Source organism: Dromiciops gliroides, chromosome 1 (assembly GCF_019393635.1).
Source record: "Dromiciops gliroides isolate mDroGli1 chromosome 1, mDroGli1.pri, whole genome shotgun sequence".
Lineage (NCBI taxonomy): Eukaryota > Metazoa > Chordata > Mammalia > Microbiotheria > Microbiotheriidae > Dromiciops > Dromiciops gliroides.
The window spans coordinates 448,960,178-448,967,329 of NC_057861.1; the positions used below are offsets into that span (position 1 = coordinate 448,960,178).

Here is a 7,152-nt window from a genome sequence, read left to right on the forward strand (position 1 = left end):
CCAGGGACAAATTATTTAACACTTAGGTTTTGGTTTATGTCTAGGTCTCCTCAAAAGATGGGGAGTGGAAAGTTACTCAATATTCATTATGTCAGGTATTTATTTCCTGTACTTAAAGGAAATGTCAAAGGACAGAAAAGACTCTCAATATCACAACTGACAAAATGAGTTAAGATAAAGAGTCTCCAATACAACTTATAACTATAGAGCATTTTGAGGGACCCCTAAATAGATCTGACCACATTTCACTGTGTTTCTGTACTTTCCAAGCAATTAACTCCCCTCCTGCTGGTGGTCATGTGGCAGAAAACATGCCTGGTCAGCCCAAAACCATTGATCTGATAGACCTCTGGATCTTACAAAGTTACCTGCAAACATATAGCTTGAGGCAGAAACACAAAATGGAAAGTGCAGTCAGGATCTCAAACTCGAGCTTGTCTGGTTCAAATGATTCCAGTGAGGAGAATGGTCATCCTTTTTCACATGCCTCCTCCACCACTCAAAGTAGAAGCCTTGGAGCTACATGATGCTACATGGATAGTCAATGAAAGAGAGTGAGCCAGAAGCTATTTTTTTAAAGTGACAGTTTCCTACCCGATCCACCCTCACCTCCCAGTGTCATAGGGTAGGGAATGACCAATGTTAGACATTTTGTGCTTCATACAAAGGCAATATGTACCTCACCTCTGAACCACCATGTGTTTTCCCTGAAGAATCTAAATACTAAGTGACATGGTTAATCAGAAGCAGTCATGGAATATATACATTCTCTCTACAATCCATGTTATACTATGTTGTAGAATTTTCTTATGAAGGAAGGGAGGGAGGGAAAAAAGAAGGAAGGAAGGAAAGAAGGAAGGGAGGAAGGAAGTAGGAAAGGAAGGAAGGAAGGAAGGAAGCAAGCAAGCAAGAAAACAAGGAAACATTTATTAGGACTCTACCATGTGCCAGCCACTCAGTGTTTTACAAATATTTCATTTGATCCTCAAAACAATACTGAAAGATAGGTGTTTATTATATTTCTTATTTTACACTTGTATAAATTGAGGCAGGCAGAGTGACTTGCCTAGGATCACACAGTTAGTATTTGAGGACAGACTTGAACATTGGTTCTTTTTGACTGCAGGTTCAGAGCTCTATCCACTATAACTCCTAACTACTTTAACTTTTAGGCATCAAGTACTTGGAGGTATTTTCAGTTACTAGAGGTATTTTCAATTCTCCTGCAACAGAATGATATTCCTTTAGAGTGAAGAAGGTAATTATTTGGAAAATGTAAGCTATACTTAAAGGAAATCAAAGACAAGAAGGTCCTATCTAATACCAAAATATTCAAAGCAGAACTTTTTGTAGTAGCAAAGAAGTGGAAACAACATAGATGACCACAGACTGGAGAATGATTAAACAAATTATACTAGATGGCTGTAGTAGAATATTTCTACACTCAAAAATAAAGAGAAGTTTACAATATGGAGAAATATGTGTAGACTGATATGAACAGATGCAAAGTGAACTAAGCAGAATGAAGAAAATGACATAGACAAAGACTATGGAATAATATAAAATGAAATGAACAATAAAAAACAGAAACAATACTTTATAATTATAATAACCAAACTTGACCCCAAAGAAAAGACAAAAAGATTTACTTTCTTCCTGTTGCAGCGGTTATGAACTATGCATGTGCAACACTGTATGCTGTCTAAATCCAATCACATATTGGTTGTTTTTGTGGATTTGTTGCTGTTGTTGCTAATATTATTCCTTGTTATAAAGGATAGAAAGATAGTTACCTGGATGGAGGAAATATGTTGAGATATGGGGTATAAAATGATATAATAATATTTTAAAAGAAAAATACATAAAACTTGGCAAAAAGGGAATTTGTAGTTTTAATCATTTTGAAAAGTGATTCAATTTTCTTTTTAATTTTGCTAGTATATGCCTAGCCCTTTTTCAATGATCTTGGACTATAAATTGGTAAAAATGAACACAATAATGCCTGCCAAATAGATTATTTTGAAGAAAAAAATTAAAGTTAATTATTTTAAAGCAGTATGAATTATATTAATAAATAGATGCTAAATAGCATTAAGTTAATTTTCTTTATTGTTTGTGGTGATACAAAACAAGTATATCCAAATTCATAAGGTTATTTACTACCAAATTATATTCCCCCATATTTACACTATATGCTCTATTAAACAACATTACATTGTAAAATAATGAAGTTAAGACAAGATTTACTTTTTATGAAAATCAATCAGATTGGATACTTTACCAGGAATACTTAGAATTCAACATGCAGTTCATAATAGGAAGTAGACTAGGTATGTCTATTTCATGTTGGTGTTGGGGTGGTGGTGCTTCCCCTCCTTCCTTATGTATCCCTTATATAGCCCTGACTTTTTTCAGTTTCACTTATCATTCTGAAATATTTAAATCCTGACTTATTTATCTTTTGGCCTCTCTTCAATACACACTTCAGTGTTTCAAAGGTGTGTGATTTAATCAATTTGATTATTCCCTCCATCAACAAAAATCAAAACTATTCTCTTCCTTAATAAGGTCTTTGGAAGTTAATATATTTGAAAAAATAATAGCTAGCATGTATATGCCACTTTAAAGTTTGCAAAATATTTTAGAAATATCATCTCATTTTATCTTCACAACAACCCTGGGAGGTGGAAAGTATAAAATATCCCCATTTTACGGATGAGAAAACTAAGCCTGACAGTAGTTAAGCAACTTTTCCAGGCAGGGTCACACAGCTAGGAAGTGTCTGAGGCAAGATTTGAACTCAGGCCTTCCTGACTCCAGGTCCAGCACTCTCTCTATGGTACCACTTTACTGCCTAAAAATATCAGCACCTGTTAGAAAAATAAAAATAAAACCATCACCAGGTTGCTCACCTTCTAGTGATAAGCCTCCAACTTAGGTTGCTCCTTATACAATAGTCTCTGGGACCATGCTCAGTATATAGTCTACTTGCATAGCCTTTGAGAATCCAAGACCAAATTCTGATACACTGTAACCCACTTGTAGCCCACCATTTTGGAGTTGGATGAGGAGGGAGAAGAAGAGAGGTTGAAAGGAATATTGTAGGAAAAAAGGGAAAGACCAGAGTAGAAGACCAGAAGACTTTTTCACACATTCAGAAGTGGGAGAAGAGAAGCAAAATAAAAGGAATTAAAGTGTACCCTCCCATCATGGTACAGTGAAAAGAACATTGGCATGGGATAAAGAAAACATTAAGTTTTCTGCCAGTTGTGGCTCTGAACTAGGTGTGTGACCTTGAAAAATCAATTCTCATTCTGTGTCTCAGTTTCCCTTATCTGGAAAATGAAAAGCTTGGACTAGCTAATCTTTAAAGTTCTTTCTAGCACTAATGTTCTATGATTATATCTTTTTTCCACTTTAATTATATTTCTGTTGTATATACTAACTAGCACTTTATAGTTCTAAAAGAATTCGTGACCTTCCCCAAGATCCTAACTCAGATATAAAGAATCTGGCCTCCCGTGTAGAAATTAATTTTCTTAAATTTCAAAAATATAATTACAACTCACAAAACTAAAGTAAACACTCCACAGTTAAAATGAACCAAACAAGCAGTTTGGAAAAATACCAAAATGGCTAACCAAGGAAATAAAGTTAAGCATAAGTTGATGCTCATTCTAATTTGGTATTAGCTACTGCTCTGCCTAGTCCAGCAATTTGGTTTCCCACTGAACGTCAGTAAAATGTCCTCTAATTTTTCTTACACATCAGTACTTTGGTGGATCCATGATATAATTGTAGTGGCACTCCCTCCACCAATAAAAGGCAATCCTCCTAATGTCCAACTCATTGTGATGTTATGGTGAGCCTTAATTCTCAACAGTTTTTCTAACAGTGAAAAAGTTGCCAGGTGTTACTGTGAGTGAGATTTTCCCCGTCCCTTAGTTATAAGAGATTTACTATAGTTTTAAGTGATTTAATTAAAATAATAATCAATATATTAACAAAAAATAATTGTGATTCATATAGATTGCATAAGGTTAGTAGGTCAAGTCCTTTTTCCATGTTTCTCAATTTTCCTATGACATAGTGTAGTAGATCTTGTGATATCCGTTCAAGCAGCTTTACACTGGCCTACTGTTCACTCCGCTTTACACTGGCCTACCAATGATCCACCCTATTGATATCATAGCGCTGATCCCTTGTTATTACTCAAGACTATGTTCTAATTTTAGAAAAATGTCCCCAAGGGTATATAAACCTATGCAGTTTGTACTTCTGGGTCTTTCAGGCCCAAAGCCTGGATGACCGGTTTCGTTGAGGGACTGGCCCTCTCTCAATAAACCTATTTGCTTCAGCCTGGAAACTTTGTTATTTTCATTCTTCCGTCGGACTTAAAATTTTTTCGCGACATTACCAAGCTGGAAAGACTAAGAATATGGGCCCTGTGTTAGACCAACATGTTGTACAAGGACCCATTTAGCTAAATGTATAGACTTTAGCACATTGACCAATAATACGGATTTTCAGCCATAGCCATAGCTGAGGAATGCTTGCAAGGATACTATGCATCCTTGTACTTTCAAGTAACCTATGAAATGGACATAATAGTGAAACAAATACCCGCCCCCGCAAGAAATCCTAAAACCAGCCAGTTTATCACATTTTATACCCTAATATAAATCAGTATAGTCAACAAGCTTCCCTCAGTCATATTCCTGGTTATCTATGGGGCTTCCATGTTCTGGATGTGCAAGTGAGTCCAAATGACCTGTTTGAATGTTTATCAGAGTGAACCACTGGCATTATATCTTGGTCCAAAGCACTCCTGCTTCAAAGGTGCAGTTTTACCTTTTCTTCCTCCTCCCATTTTCTAGAAGTACAAGTAGGTCTTCAAGAACCTCACAAAAGAAATGATAAGACATCATAGATTTATAGCTGGAGGAGAACTTAGAAATGCAACTCCCTCATTTTATGAGCAGAGAAAATTGAGGCCCAGAAGGTTAAGTAATTCACTTTGTTCTTGTTGTTGTTTGCCCTTCATTTTTGAAGAGGACCGTGACATCGAGGTGATGTCATGATTTGCACTGAATTGGATTTTTTTTTAAGTGAAGGAGGGCTGTGCAAGGTCACCAACCCCTCTGTCTCCTCCCGAGCCATCTGGTTCCAGTGACAAGATATATGTAAGGACAATTGGAGATGGTCCCGAATGTTTTCAGACAATTGGGGTTAAGTGACTTGCCCAGAGTCACACAGTTAGTAAGCATCTAAGGTGAGATTTGAACTCAGATCCTCCTGTCTTCAGGTCAGTGTGCTATCCACTGCACCACCTAAGGTTATACACGTGGTTAAGAACAGAGCTAAGATTCAAACTCAGGTCCTGTGACTTTAAATTCAGTTCTTTTCCCACTGCCATACATAGCCTCTTAAGTAAATTTAATAATAATAATAATACTAATAATAAACCTAGAGTTCTAAAACTACCCTCCTTTTATTGAAGTTAAGATTCATTTCAGTCCATACACATAGGACAGTTCGAGGAACCTCAAATCCTCCAGATTATCTCATAGTGTAGAGATGGTGACAGGGAACATCTCTCATAACCACACTATCATTACTTGATATGATTAATCCCCAACATAGGCCTACTGAAAGCATGAGATGGGTTATAGAGAGGATACATTTAACATTCCAAGAAATTATCAGTGAGACAGTGGCTAGGTGCTGCAGTGGATAAAACTAGATCTGGAGTCAGGAAGATTTGAGTTGAAATACTGCTGTGTGATTCTAGTTATATCATTTAATCTATGTCTGTCTCAGTTTCTTCATCTTTAAAATGGTGTTAATAGTAATTACCTCCCAGAGCTGTTGTAAGGATAAAATGAGACAATAGCTTCAAAATGCTTTAGAAACCCTTAAAACACTGTGTAAATGCTAGCTATTAGTAATTCATCTAGAATAACATGGAGTTTAGCCAATAATAGTCACCCCATTTTTCAAATGAATTTAATTCTGTAAAATCTAGAATGTGCTTCTCCTAGCACTTTCCCCTTAATTTTAAAACCAGACATGTTTGGATTTGCATGTTTTTGAATCATTTGCATTTTACTCATCAAAATGCTGTTTAGTAAGCTATTTGATATCCAAGAATCCCTGGGATCCCTCTGATAATCTTTTCAAAGCTTTTTCCCTTTTCTTGAAATAAAAAGATTCTCATTGCTCTTTTATTTCCCATTTCCCCCTCCTCTTTCTTTACTACCTCTGGAGAAAAATAAAAACCCCACATGGCTTAGACAGACTCAAAAGTTAGGAACTCTGAAATCTGAAGAGATTCTGAATTTGCAAAACTCCCTCCATCATCATCCATAAACATCATGTGAAATGCAATGATTCTATACTTAGAGCATTACAAATACATTCCTAAATAAGCCTTCACATAAATGATTCTTTTCTGGAAACAGTTATGTATATGTAAAAACCATATTTTTCCCTCAAGTAAAAATAGTATATTCAAAATGTGCCTAAAATCTATATGTGCATATTTAGGATATAATACTGAACACAATCTTTTCATTTTACATGTGGACGATTTCCAAGGTACAGGGTAAATTTACTAAAGGAAATATGTAATATTTGGGATACAGCAAAGTGTGTGACATATAAAAGCTATTTTCTGGGCTTCCATTTGGGTATTAAAAATATAAAATGGTAGCTAGCTAGAATTAAAATATATTAAATTGAGCTTCATCTACCACCTACAGGACCATGTTCTCATTCCTGTTTTCAATTGACAGAGACCGACCTGGACTCAGCTATTCTGTCTGAAATTGGGGAATCTTTATTATCAAGTGAGTACACAGTTTGTGGAATCTGCAATTCAGAATGACCAGGCAAATTATGAAAGTGAGCTTCTTTTTAAAAAGGAAGTGTTACAGTTAATTCTCTTCGTCATTTTTGTCATTAATAGTGCTTGACACCCTCAGTCCTGTACCATGCTTTCATATTATTTTCTCTTGCAAGTACTCCTCAGCTTTCAGCTCCTACTGTTCCCCCTGTTCAGTCAGCTAATTAAACACATAAACCTGTGAGGAAGCAACTGTTAAATCCATCCTGCTTAAAAAGATGATTTCTCAATAGGCCTGATATCAAATG

General features: G+C 35.8%; 1 long non-coding RNA gene across 1 annotated transcript in view; it reads left to right on the forward strand.

The window, feature by feature from the left end:
• Nucleotides 1-6,794: 6,794 nt before the first annotated feature.
• Nucleotides 6,795-7,152, forward strand: part of LOC122736773 — a 14,349-nt gene continuing 13,991 nt past the window's right edge. The window contains exon 1 of the long non-coding RNA XR_006354213.1: nucleotides 6,795-6,848. This is a non-coding gene — a long non-coding RNA (uncharacterized LOC122736773). The remainder of the gene's footprint in view (nucleotides 6,849-7,152) is intronic.